Source organism: Globicephala melas, chromosome 4, assembly GCF_963455315.2.
Source record: "Globicephala melas chromosome 4, mGloMel1.2, whole genome shotgun sequence".
NCBI classification, from domain to species: Eukaryota; Metazoa; Chordata; class Mammalia; order Artiodactyla; family Delphinidae; genus Globicephala; species Globicephala melas.
In genome coordinates this window covers 110939762-110953331 of record NC_083317.1, presented here as the reverse complement: position 1 = coordinate 110953331, position 13570 = coordinate 110939762, and positions in this window count along the sequence as shown.

Here is a 13570-nt window from a genome sequence, read left to right as displayed (position 1 = left end):
TCTGGGAAAGGTTAGCTTTAGGGTTCGGGCTAGGGTTAGGGTTAGGGGACGGGGACGGTTTAGGGTCCAGCTGAGGGTACGACAACGCTTTAGGGTGAGCGTACGTGTGAGGGCGCAGGTTAGTGTTAGCGTACGGGTTAGGATTAGGGGAAGGGTGAGGTTAAGACATCGGGGAAGGGTTAGGGTTAGGGTTCGGACTAGGGTTAGGTTTAGGGGATGAGGACAGTTTAGGGTCCAGGTGAGGGTACGACAACGCTTTAGGTTGAGCGTACGTGTGAGGGCATGGGTTAGTTTTAGCGTACGGGTTAGGAATAGGAGACGGGTGATGGTAAGGCTTCGGGCAAGGGTTAGAGTTTGGGTTCGGCTAGGGTTAGGGTTAAGGCACGGGGACGGTTTACGGTCCAGGTGAGGGTACGACAACGCTTTAGGGTGAGCGTACGTGTGAGGGCGCGGGTTAGTGTTAGCGTACGGGTTAGGATTAGGGGACGGGTGAGGTTAAGGCATCGGGGAAGTGTTAGGGTTCGGGTTCGGGCTAGGGTTAGAGTTAGGGGACGGGGATGGTTTAGGGTCCAGGTGAGGGTACGACAACGCTTTAGGTTGAGCGTACGTGTGAGGGCGCGGGTTAGTGTTAGTGTACGGGTTAGGAGTAGGGGACGGGTGAGGGTAAGGCTTCGGGCAAGGGTTAGGGTTAGGGTTCGGGCTAGGGTTAGGGTTAGGGGACGAGGACGGTTTAGGGTCCAGGTGAGGGTACGACAACGCTTTAGGTTGAGCGTACGTGTGAGGGCGCGGGTTAGTGTTAGCGTACGGGTTAAGAATAGGGGACGGGTGAGGGTAAGGCTTCGGGCAAGGGTTAGAGTTAGGGTTCGGGTTAGGGTTAGGGTTAGGGCACGGGGACGGTTTAGGGTCCAGGTGAGGGTACGACAACGCTTTAGGGTGAGCGTATGTGTGAGGGTGCGGGTTAGTGTTAGCGTACGGGTTAGGAGTAGTGGACGGGTGAGGGTAAGGCTTCGGGGAAGGGTTAGGGTTAGGGTTCGGGCTAGGGTTACGGTTAGGGGACGGGGACAGTTTAGGGTCCAGGTGAGGGTACGACAACGCTTTAGGGTGAGCGTACGTGTGAGGGCACGGGTTAGTGTTAGCGTACGGTTTAGGATTAGGGGACGGGTGAGGGTAAGGCTTCGGGGAAGTGTTGGGGTTAGGGTTCGGGCTAAGGTTAGTGTTACGGGACGTGGGTGGTTTAGGGTCCAGGTGAGGGTACGACAACGCTTTAGGTTGAGCGTACGTTTGAGGGCGCGGGTTAGTGTTAGCGTACGGGTTAGGATTAGGGGTCGGGTGAGGGTAAGGCTTCGGGGAAGGGTTAGGGTAAGGGTTCGGGCTAGGGTTACGGTTAGGTGACGGGGACGATTTAGGGTCCAGGTGAGGGTACGAGAACGCTTTAGGGTGAGCATACGTGTGAGGGGGAGGGTTAGTGTTAGCGTACGGGTTAGGATTAGGGGACGGGTGAGGGTAATTCTTCGGGGAAGGGTTAAGGTTAGGGTTCGGGCTAGGGTTAGGGTTACGGGACGGGGACGGTTTAGGGTCCAGGTGAGGGTACGACAATGCTTTTGGGTGAGCGTACGTGTGAGGGCGCGGGTTAGTGTTAGCGTACGGGTTAGGATTAGGGGCCGGGTGATGGTAAGGCTTCGGGGAAAGATTAGGGTTATGGTTCGGGTTAGGGTTAGGGTTAGAGGACGGGGTCGGTTTAGGGTCCAGGTGAGGGTACGACAACGCTTTACGGTGAGCGTACGTGTGAGGGCGCGGGTTAGTGTTAGTGTACGGGTTAGGATTAGGGGACGGGTGAGTGTAAGGCTTCGTGGAAGGGTTAGGGTTAGGGTTCGGGCTAGGATTAGGGTTAGGGGAAGGGGACGGTTTAGGGTCCAGGTGAGGGTACGACAGTGCTTTTGGGTGAGCGTACATGTGAGGGCACGGGTTAGTGTTAGTGTACGGGTTAGGATTAGGGGACGGGTGAGGGTAAGGCTTCGGGGAAGGGTTAGGGTTAAAGTTCGGGCTAGGGTTAGGGTTCGAGGACGGGGACGGTTTAGGATCCAGGTGAGGGTACGACAACGCTTTAGGGTGAGCGTACGTGTGAGGGCACGGGTTAGTGTTAGCGTACGGGTTAGGATTAGGGGCCGGGTGAGAGTAAGGCTTTGGGGAAGGGTTAGGGTTAGGGTTCGGGCTAGGGTTAGGGTTAGGGGACGGGGACGGTTTAGGGTCCAGGTGAGGGTACGACAACGTTTTAGGGTGAGCGTACGTGTGAGGGCACGGGTTAGTGTTAGCGTACGGGTTAGGATTAGGGGACGGGTGAGCGTAAGGCTTCAGGGAAAGGTTAGGGTTATGGTTCGGGTTAGGGTTAGGGTTAGGGGACGGGGTCTGTTTAGGGTCCAGGTGAGGGTACGACAACGCTTTACGGTGAGCGTACGTGTGAGGGCGCGGGTTAGTGTACGGGTTTGGATTAGGGGACGGGTGAGGGTAAGGCTTCGTGGAAGGGTTACGGTTAGGGTTCGGGCTAGGGTTAGGTTTAGGGGAAGGGGACGGTTTAGGGTCCAGGTGACGGTACGACTGCGCTTTTTGGTGAGCGTACGTGTGAGGGCGCGGGTTAGTGTTAGCGTACGGTTTAGGATTAGGGGACGGGTGAGTGTAAGGCTTCGTGGAAGGCTTAGGGTTAGGGTTCGGGCTAGGGTTATGGTTAGGGGAAGGGGACGGTTTAGGGTCCAGGTGAGGGTACGACAGCGCTTTTGGGTGAGCGTACGTGTGAGGGCGCGAGTTAGAGTTAGCGTACGGGTTAGCATTAGGGTACGGGTGAGGGTAAGGCTTCAGGGAAGGGTTAGGTTTAGGGTTCAGGCTATTGTTAGGGTAAGGGGACGGGGACGGTTTAGGGTCCAGGTGAGGGTACGACAACGCATTAGGGTGAGCGTACCTGTGAGGGCACGGGTTAGTGTTAGCGTACGGGTTAGGATTAGGGGACGGGTGAGGGTAAGGCTTCGGGGAAGGGTTAGGGTTAAAGTTCGGGCTAGGGTTAGGGTTCGAGGACGGGGACGGTTTAGGGTCCAGGTGAGGGTACGACAACGCTTTAGGGTGAGCGTACGTGTGCGGGCGCGGGTTAGTGTTAGCGTACAGTTTAGGATTAGGGGACGGGTGAGGGTAAGGCTTCGGGGAAGGGTTAGGGTTAGGGTTCGGGCTAGGGTTAGGGTTAGGGGACGGGGACGGTTTAGGGTCAAGGTGCGGATATGACAACGCTTTAGGGTGAGTGTACGTGTGAGGGCGCGGGTTAGTGTTAGCGTACGGATTAGGATTAGGGGACGGGTGAGTGTAAGGCTTCTGGGAAAGGTTAGCTTTAGGGTTCGGGCTAGGGTTAGGTTTAGGGGACGGGGACGGTTTAGGGTGCAGCTGAGGGTACGACAACGCTTTAGGGTGAGCGTACGTGTGAGGGCGCAGGTTAGTGTTAGCGTATGGGTTAGGATTAGGGGAAGGGTGAGGTTAAGACATCGGGGAAGGGTTAGGGTTAGGGTTAGGTTTCGGTCTAGGGTTAGGGTTAGGGGACGAGAACGGTTTAGGGTCCAGGTGAGGGTACGACAACGCTTTAGGTTGAGCGTACGTGTGAGGGCGCGGGTTAGTGTTAGCGTACGGGTTAGGAAAAGGGGAGGGGTGATGGTAAGGCTTCGGGCAAGGGTTAGAGTTTGGGTTCGGCTAGGGTTAGGGTTAAGGCACGGGGACGGTTTACGGTCCAGGTGAGGGTACGACAACGCTTTAGGGTGAGCGTACGTGTGAGGGCGCGGGTTAGTGTTAGCGTACGGGTTAGGATTAGGGGACGGGTGAGGTTAAGGCATCGGGGAAGTTTTAGGGTTCGGGTTCAGGCTAGGGTTAGGGTTAGGGGACGGGGACGGTTTAGGGTCCAGGTGAGGGTACGACAACGCTTTAGGTTGAGCGTACGTGTGAGGGCGCGGGTTAGTGTTAGTGTACGGGTTAGGAGTAGGGGACGGGTGAGGGTAAGGCTTCGGGCAAGGGTTAGGGTTAGGGTTCGGGCTAGGGTTAGGGTTAGGGCACGGGGACGGTTTAGGGTCCAGGTGAGGGTACGACAACGCTTTAGGGTGAGCGTACGTGTGAGGGTGCGGGTTAGTGTTAGCGTACGGGTTAGGAGTAGGGGACGGGTGAGGGTAAGGCTTCGGGGAAGGGTTAGAGTTAGGGTTCGGGCTAGGGTTAGGGTTAGGGGACGGGGACGGTTTAGGGTCCAGGTGAGGGTAGGACAACGCTTTAGGGTGAGCGTACGTGTGAGGGCACGGGTTAGTGTTAGCGTACGGGTTAGGATTAGGGGACGGGTGAGGGTAAGGCTTCGGGGAAGGGTTAGGGTTAGGGTTCGGGCTAGGGTTAGGGTTAGGGGACGGGGACGGTTTAGGGTCAAGGTGCGGATATGACAACGCTTTAGGGTGAGTGTACGTGTGAGGGCGCGGGTTAGTGTTAGCGTACGGGTTAGGATTAGGGAACGGGTGAGTGTAAGGCTTCTGGGAAAGGTTAGCTTTAGGGTTCGGGCTAGGGTTAGGGTTAGGGGACGGGGACGGTTTAGGGTCCAGCTGAGGGTACGACAACGCTTTAGGGTGAGCGTACGTGTGAGGGCGCAGGTTAGTGTTAGCGTACGGGTTAGGATTAGGGGAAGGGTGAGGTTAAGACATCGGGGAAGGGTTAGGGTTAGGGTTCGGACTAGGGTTAGGTTTAGGGGATGAGGACAGTTTAGGGTCCAGGTGAGGGTACGACAACGCTTTAGGTTGAGCGTACGTGTGAGGGCATGGGTTAGTGTTAGCGTACGGGTTAGGAATAGGAGACGGGTGATGGTAAGGCTTCGGGCAAGGGTTAGAGTTTGGGTTCGGCTAGGGTTAGGGTTAAGGCACGGGGACGGTTTACGGTCCAGGTGAGGGTACGACAACGCTTTAGGGTGAGCGTACGTGTGAGGGCGCGGGTTAGTGTTAGCGTACGGGTTAGGATTAGGGGACGGGTGAGGTTAAGGCATCGGGGAAGTGTTAGGGTTCGGGTTCGGGCTAGGGTTAGAGTTAGGGGACGGGGATGGTTTAGGGTCCAGGTGAGGGTACGACAACGCTTTAGGTTGAGCGTACGTGTGAGGGCGCGGGTTAGTGTTAGTGTACGGGTTAGGAGTAGGGGACGGGTGAGGGTAAGGCTTCGGGCAAGGGTTAGGGTTAGGGTTCGGGCTAGGGTTAGGGTTAGGGGACGAGGACGGTTTAGGGTCCAGGTGAGGGTACGACAACGCTTTAGGTTGAGCGTACGTGTGAGGGCGCGGGTTAGTGTTAGCGTACGGGTTAAGAATAGGGGACGGGTGAGGGTAAGGCTTCGGGCAAGGGTTAGAGTTAGGGTTCGGGTTAGGGTTAGGGTTAGGGCACGGGGACGGTTTAGGGTCCAGGTGAGGGTACGACAACGCTTTAGGGTGAGCGTATGTGTGAGGCTGCGGGTTAGTGTTAGCGTACGGGTTAGGAGTAGTGGACGGGTGAGGGTAAGGCTTCGGGGAAGGGTTAGGGTTAGGGTTCGGGCTAGGGTTACGGTTAGGGGACGGGGACAGTTTAGGGTCCAGGTGAGGGTACGACAACGCTTTAGGGTGAGCGTACGTGTGAGGGCACGGGTTAGTGTTAGCGTACGGTTTAGGATTAGGGGACGGGTGAGGGTAAGGCTTCGGGGAAGTGTTGGGGTTAGGGTTCGGGCTAAGGTTAGTGTTACGGGACGTGGGTGGTTTAGGGTCCAGGTGAGGGTACGACAACGCTTTAGGTTGAGCGTACGTTTGAGGGCGCGGGTTAGTGTTAGCGTACGGGTTAGGATTAGGGGTCGGGTGAGGGTAAGGCTTCGGGGAAGGGTTAGGGTAAGGGTTCGGGCTAGGGTTACGGTTAGGTGACGGGGACGATTTAGGGTCCAGGTGAGGGTACGACAACGCTTTAGGGTGAGCATACGTGTGAGGGGGAGGGTTAGTGTTAGCGTACGGGTTAGGATTAGGGGACGGGTGAGGGTAATTCTTCGGGGAAGGGTTAAGGTTAGGGTTCGGGCTAGGGTTAGGGTTACGGGACGGGGACGGTTTAGGGTCCAGGTGAGGGTACGACAATGCTTTTGGGTGAGCGTACGTGTGAGGGCGCGGGTTAGTGTTAGCGTACGGGTTAGGATTAGGGGCCGGGTGAGGGTAAGGCTTCGGGGAAAGATTAGGGTTATGGTTCGGGTTAGGGTTAGGGTTAGAGGACGGGGTCGGTTTAGGGTCCAGGTGAGGGTACGACAACGCTTTACGGTGAGCGTACGTGTGAGGGCGCGGGTTAGTGTTAGTGTACGGGTTAGGATTAGGGGACGGGTGAGTGTAAGGCTTCGTGGAAGGGTTAGGGTTAGGGTTCGGGTTAGGGTTAGGGTTAGGGGACGGGGAAGTTTTAGGGTCCAGGTGAGGGTACGACAACGTTTTAGGGTGAGGGTACGTGTGAGGGCACGGGTTAGTGTTAGCGTACGGGTTAGGTTTAGGGGACGGGTGAGCGTAAAGCTTTAGGGAAAGGTTAGGGTTATGGTTCGTTTTAGGGTTAGGGTTAGGGGACGGGGACGCTTTAGGGTCCAGGTGAGGGTACGACAACGCTTTACGGTGAGCTACGTGTGAGGGCGCGGGTTAGTGTTAGTGTACGGGTTAGGATTAGGGGACGGGTGAGGGTAAGGCTTCGGGGAAGGGTTAGGGTTAGGGTTCGGGCTAGGGTTAGGGTTAGGGGAAGGGGACGGTTTAGGGTCCAGGTGAGGGTACGACAGCGCTTTTGGGTGAGCGTACGTGTGAGGGCGCGGGTTAGTGTTAGCGTACGGGTTAGCATTAGGGGACGGGTGAGGGTAAGGCTTCAGGGAAGGGTTAGGGTTAGGGTTCGGGCTAGGGTTAGGATTAGGGGACGGGGATGCTTTAGGGTCGAGGTGAGGGTACAACAATGCTTTACGGTGAGCATACGTGTGAGGGCACTGGTTAGTGTTAGCGTACGTGTTAGGATTAGGGGACGGGTGAGGGTAAGGCTTCGGGGAAGTGTTAGGGTTAGGGTTCGGGCTAGGGTTAGGGTTAGGGGATGGGGAAGGTTTACGGTCCAGGAGAGGGCACGACAACGCTTTAGGGTGAGCGTACGTGTGAGGGCGCGGGTTAGTGTTAGCGTACGGGTTAGGATTAGGGAACGGGTGAGTGTAAGGCTTCTGGGAAAGGTTAGCTTTAGGGTTCGGGCTAGGGTTAGGGTTAGGGGACGGGGACGGTTTAGGGTCCAGCTGAGGGTACGACAACGCTTTAGGGTGAGCGTACGTGTGAGGGCGCAGGTTAGTGTTAGCGTTCGGGTTAGGATTAGGGGAAGGGTGAGGTTAAGACATCGGGGAAGGGTTAGGGTTAGGGTTCGGGCTAGGGTTAGGGTTAGGGGACGAGGACGGTTTAGGGTCCAGGTGAGGGTATGACAACGCTTTAGGTTGAGCGTACGTGTGAGGGCGCGGGTTAGTGTTAGCGTACGGGTTAGGAATAGGGGACGGGTGATGGTAAGGCTTCGGGCAAGGGTTAGAGTTTGGGTTCGGCTAGGGTTAGGGTTAAGGCACGGGGACGGTTTACGGTCCAGGTGAGGGTACGACAACGCTTTAGGGTGAGCGTACGTGTGAGGGCGCGGGTTAGTGTTAGCGTACGGGTTAGGATTAGGGGACGGGTGAGGTTAAGGCATCGGGGAAGTTTTAGGGTTCGGGTTCAGGCTAGGGTTAGGGTTAGGGGACGGGGACGGTTTAGGGTCCAGGTGAGGGTACGACAACGCTTTAGGTTGAGCGTACGTGTGAGGGCGCGGGTTAGTGTTAGTGTACGGGTTAGGAGTAGGGGACGGGTGAGGGTAAGGCTTCGGGCAAGGGTTAGGGTTAGGGTTCGGGCTAGGGTTAGGGTTAGGGCACGGGGACGGTTTAGGGTCCAGGTGAGGGTACGACAACGCTTTAGGGTGAGCGTACGTGTGAGGGTGCGGGTTAGTGTTAGCGTACGGGTTAGGAGTAGGGGACGGGTGAGGGTAAGGCTTCGGGGAAGGGTTAGAGTTAGGGTTCGGGCTAGGGTTAGGGTTAGGGGACGGGGACGGTTTAGGGTCCAGGTGAGGGTAGGACAACGCTTTAGGGTGAGCGTACGTGTGAGGGCACGGGTTAGTGTTAGCGTACGGGTTAGGATTAGGGGACGGGTGAGGGTAAGGCTTCGGGGAAGGGTTAGGGTTAGGGTTCGGGCTAGGGTTAGGGTTAGGGGACGGGGACGGTTTAGGGTCAAGGTGCGGATATGACAACGCTTTAGGGTGAGTGTACGTGTGAGGGCGCGGGTTAGTGTTAGCGTACGGGTTAGGATTAGGGAACGGCTGAGTGTAAGGCTTCTGGGAAAGGTTAGCTTTAGGGTTCGGGCTAGGGTTAGGGTTAGGGGACGGGGACGGTTTAGGGTCCAGCTGAGGGTACGACAACGCTTTAGGGTGAGCGTACGTGTGAGGGCGCAGGTTAGTGTTAGCGTACGGGTTAGGATTAGGGGAAGGGTGAGGTTAAGACATCGGGGAAGGGTTAGGGTTAGGGTTCGGACTAGGGTTAGGTTTAGGGGACGAGGACAGTTTAGGGTCCAGGTGAGGGTACGACAACGCTTTAGGTTGAGCGTACGTGTGAGGGCGCGGGTTAGTGTTAGCGTACGGGTTAGGAATAGGGGACGGGTGATGGTAAGGCTTCGGGCAAGGGTTAGAGTTTGGGTTCGGCTAGGGTTAGGGTTAAGGCATGGGGACGGTTTACGGTCCAGGTGAGGGTACGACAACGCTTTAGGGTGAGCGTACGTGTGAGGGCGCGGGTTAGTGTTAGCGTACGGGTTAGGATTAGGGGACGGGTGAGGTTAAGGCATCGGGGAAGTTTTAGGGTTCGGGTTCAGGCTAGGGTTAGGGTTAGGGGACGGGGACGGTTTAGGGTCCAGGTGAGGGTACGACAACGCTTTAGGTTGAGCGTACGTGTGAGGGCGCGGGTTAGTGTTAGTGTACGGGTTAGGAGTAGGGGACGGGTGAGGGTAAGGCTTCGGGCAAGGGTTAGGGTTAGGGTTCGGGCTAGGGTTAGGGTTAGGGCACGGGGACGGTTTAGGGTCCAGGTGAGGGTACGACAACGCTTTAGGGTGAGCGTACGTGTGAGGGTGCGGGTTAGTGTTAGCGTACGGGTTAGGAGTAGGGGACGGGTGAGGGTAAGGCTTCGGGGAAGGGTTAGAGTTAGGGTTCGGGCTAGGGTTAGGGTTAGGGGACGGGGACGGTTTAGGGTCCAGGTGAGGGTAGGACAACGCTTTAGGGTGAGCGTACGTGTGAGGGCACGGGTTAGTGTTAGCGTACGGGTTAGGATTAGGGGACGGGTGAGGGTAAGGCTTCGGGGAAGGGTTAGGGTTAGGGTTCGGGCTAGGGTTAGGGTTAGGGGACGGGGACGGTTTAGGGTCAAGGTGCGGATATGACAACGCTTTAGGGTGAGTGTACGTGTGAGGGCGCGGGTTAGTGTTAGCGTACGGGTTAGGATTAGGGAACGGGTGAGTGTAAGGCTTCTGGGAAAGGTTAGCTTTAGGGTTCGGGCTAGGGTTAGGGTTAGGGGACGGGGACGGTTTAGGGTCCAGCTGAGGGTACGACAACGCTTTAGGGTGAGCGTACGTGTGAGGGCGCAGGTTAGTGTTAGCGTACGGGTTAGGATTAGGGGAAGGGTGAGGTTAAGACATCGGGGAAGGGTTAGGGTTAGGGTTCGGACTAGGGTTAGGTTTAGGGGATGAGGACAGTTTAGGGTCCAGGTGAGGGTACGACAACGCTTTAGGTTGAGCGTACGTGTGAGGGCATGGGTTAGTTTTAGCGTACGGGTTAGGAATAGGAGACGGGTGATGGTAAGGCTTCGGGCAAGGGTTAGAGTTTGGGTTCGGCTAGGGTTAGGGTTAAGGCACGGGGACGGTTTACGGTCCAGGTGAGGGTACGACAACGCTTTAGGGTGAGCGTACGTGTGAGGGCGCGGGTTAGTGTTAGCGTACGGGTTAGGATTAGGGGACGGGTGAGGTTAAGGCATCGGGGAAGTGTTAGGGTTCGGGTTCGGGCTAGGGTTAGAGTTAGGGGACGGGGATGGTTTAGGGTCCAGGTGAGGGTACGACAACGCTTTAGGTTGAGCGTACGTGTGAGGGCGCGGGTTAGTGTTAGTGTACGGGTTAGGAGTAGGGGACGGGTGAGGGTAAGGCTTCGGGCAAGGGTTAGGGTTAGGGTTCGGGCTAGGGTTAGGGTTAGGGGACGAGGACGGTTTAGGGTCCAGGTGAGGGTACGACAACGCTTTAGGTTGAGCGTACGTGTGAGGGCGCGGGTTAGTGTTAGCGTACGGGTTAAGAATAGGGGACGGGTGAGGGTAAGGCTTCGGGCAAGGGTTAGAGTTAGGGTTCGGGTTAGGGTTAGGGTTAGGGCACGGGGACGGTTTAGGGTCCAGGTGAGGGTACGACAACGCTTTAGGGTGAGCGTATGTGTGAGGGTGCGGGTTAGTGTTAGCGTACGGGTTAGGAGTAGTGGACGGGTGAGGGTAAGGCTTCGGGGAAGGGTTAGGGTTAGGGTTCGGGCTAGGGTTACGGTTAGGGGACGGGGACAGTTTAGGGTCCAGGTGAGGGTACGACAACGCTTTAGGGTGAGCGTACGTGTGAGGGCACGGGTTAGTGTTAGCGTACGGTTTAGGATTAGGGGACGGGTGAGGGTAAGGCTTCGGGGAAGTGTTGGGGTTAGGGTTCGGGCTAAGGTTAGTGTTACGGGACGTGGGTGGTTTAGGGTCCAGGTGAGGGTACGACAACGCTTTAGGTTGAGCGTACGTTTGAGGGCGCGGGTTAGTGTTAGCGTACGGGTTAGGATTAGGGGTCGGGTGAGGGTAAGGCTTCGGGGAAGGGTTAGGGTAAGGGTTCGGGCTAGGGTTACGGTTAGGTGACGGGGACGATTTAGGGTCCAGGTGAGGGTACGAGAACGCTTTAGGGTGAGCATACGTGTGAGGGGGAGGGTTAGTGTTAGCGTACGGGTTAGGATTAGGGGACGGGTGAGGGTAATTCTTCGGGGAAGGGTTAAGGTTAGGGTTCGGGCTAGGGTTAGGGTTACGGGACGGGGACGGTTTAGGGTCCAGGTGAGGGTACGACAATGCTTTTGGGTGAGCGTACGTGTGAGGGCGCGGGTTAGTGTTAGCGTACGGGTTAGGATTAGGGGCCGGGTGATGGTAAGGCTTCGGGGAAAGATTAGGGTTATGGTTCGGGTTAGGGTTAGGGTTAGAGGACGGGGTCGGTTTAGGGTCCAGGTGAGGGTACGACAACGCTTTACGGTGAGCGTACGTGTGAGGGCGCGGGTTAGTGTTAGTGTACGGGTTAGGATTAGGGGACGGGTGAGTGTAAGGCTTCGTGGAAGGGTTAGGGTTAGGGTTCGGGCTAGGATTAGGGTTAGGGGAAGGGGACGGTTTAGGGTCCAGGTGAGGGTACGACAGTGCTTTTGGGTGAGCGTACATGTGAGGGCACGGGTTAGTGTTAGTGTACGGGTTAGGATTAGGGGACGGGTGAGGGTAAGGCTTCGGGGAAGGGTTAGGGTTAAAGTTCGGGCTAGGGTTAGGGTTCGAGGACGGGGACGGTTTAGGATCCAGGTGAGGGTACGACAACGCTTTAGGGTGAGCGTACGTGTGAGGGCACGGGTTAGTGTTAGCGTACGGGTTAGGATTAGGGGCCGGGTGAGAGTAAGGCTTTGGGGAAGGGTTAGGGTTAGGGTTCGGGCTAGGGTTAGGGTTAGGGGACGGGGACGGTTTAGGGTCCAGGTGAGGGTACGACAACGTTTTAGGGTGAGCGTACGTGTGAGGGCACGGGTTAGTGTTAGCGTACGGGTTAGGATTAGGGGACGGGTGAGCGTAAGGCTTCAGGGAAAGGTTAGGGTTATGGTTCGGGTTAGGGTTAGGGTTAGGGGACGGGGTCTGTTTAGGGTCCAGGTGAGGGTACGACAACGCTTTACGGTGAGCGTACGTGTGAGGGCGCGGGTTAGTGTACGGGTTTGGATTAGGGGACGGGTGAGGGTAAGGCTTCGTGGAAGGGTTACGGTTAGGGTTCGGGCTAGGGTTAGGTTTAGGGGAAGGGGACGGTTTAGGGTCCAGGTGACGGTACGACTGCGCTTTTTGGTGAGCGTACGTGTGAGGGCGCGGGTTAGTGTTAGCGTACGGTTTAGGATTAGGGGACGGGTGAGTGTAAGGCTTCGTGGAAGGCTTAGGGTTAGGGTTCGGGCTAGGGTTATGGTTAGGGGAAGGGGACGGTTTAGGGTCCAGGTGAGGGTACGACAGCGCTTTTGGGTGAGCGTACGTGTGAGGGCGCGAGTTAGAGTTAGCGTACGGGTTAGCATTAGGGTACGGGTGAGGGTAAGGCTTCAGGGAAGGGTTAGGTTTAGGGTTCAGGCTATTGTTAGGGTAAGGGGACGGGGACGGTTTAGGGTCCAGGTGAGGGTACGACAACGCATTAGGGTGAGCGTACCTGTGAGGGCACGGGTTAGTGTTAGCGTACGGGTTAGGATTAGGGGCCGGGTGAGGGTAAGGCTTCGGGGAAAGATTAGGGTTATGGTTCGGGTTAGGGTTAGGGTTAGAGGACGGGGTCGGTTTAGGGTCCAGGTGAGGGTACGACAACGCTTTACGGTGAGCGTACGTGTGAGGGCGCGGGTTAGTGTTAGTGTACGGGTTAGGATTAGGGGACGGGTGAGTGTAAGGCTTCGTGGAAGGGTTAGGGTTAGGGTTCGGGCTAGGATTAGGGTTAGGGGAAGGGGACGGTTTAGGGTCCAGGTGAGGGTACGACAGTGCTTTTGGGTGAGCGTACATGTGAGGGCACGGGTTAGTGTTAGTGTACGGGTTAGGATTAGGGGACGGGTGAGGGTAAGGCTTCGGGGAAGGGTTAGGGTTAAAGTTCGGGCTAGGGTTAGGGTTCGAGGACGGGGACGGTTTAGGATCCAGGTGAGGGTACGACAGTGCTTTTGGGTGAGCGTACGTGTGAGGGCGCGAGTTACTGTTAGCGTACGGGTTAGCATTAGGGTACGGGTGAGGGTAAGGCTTCAGGGAAGGGTTAGGTTTAGGGTTCAGGCTAGTGTTAGGGTAAGGGGACGGGGACGGTTTAGGGTTCAGGTGAGGGTACGACAACGCTTTAGGGTGAGCGTACCTGTGAGGGCACGGGTTAGTGTTAGTGTACGGGTTAGGATTAGGGGACGGGTGAGGGTAAGGCTTCGGGGAAGGGTTAGGGTTAAAGTTCGGGCTAGGGTTAGGGTTCGAGGACGGGGACGGTTTAGGATCCAGGTGAGGGTACGACAACGCTTTAGGGTGAGCGTACGTGTGCGGGCACGGGTTAGTGTTAGCGTACAGTTTAGGATTAGGGGACGGGTGAGGGTAAGGCTTCGGGGAAGGGTTAGGGTTAGGTTTCGGGCTAGGGTTAGGGTTAGGGGATGGGGACGGTTTAGGGTCAAGGTGCGGATATGACAACGCTTTAGGGTGAGTGTACGTGTGAGGGCGCGGGTTAGTGTTAGCGTACGGGTTAGGA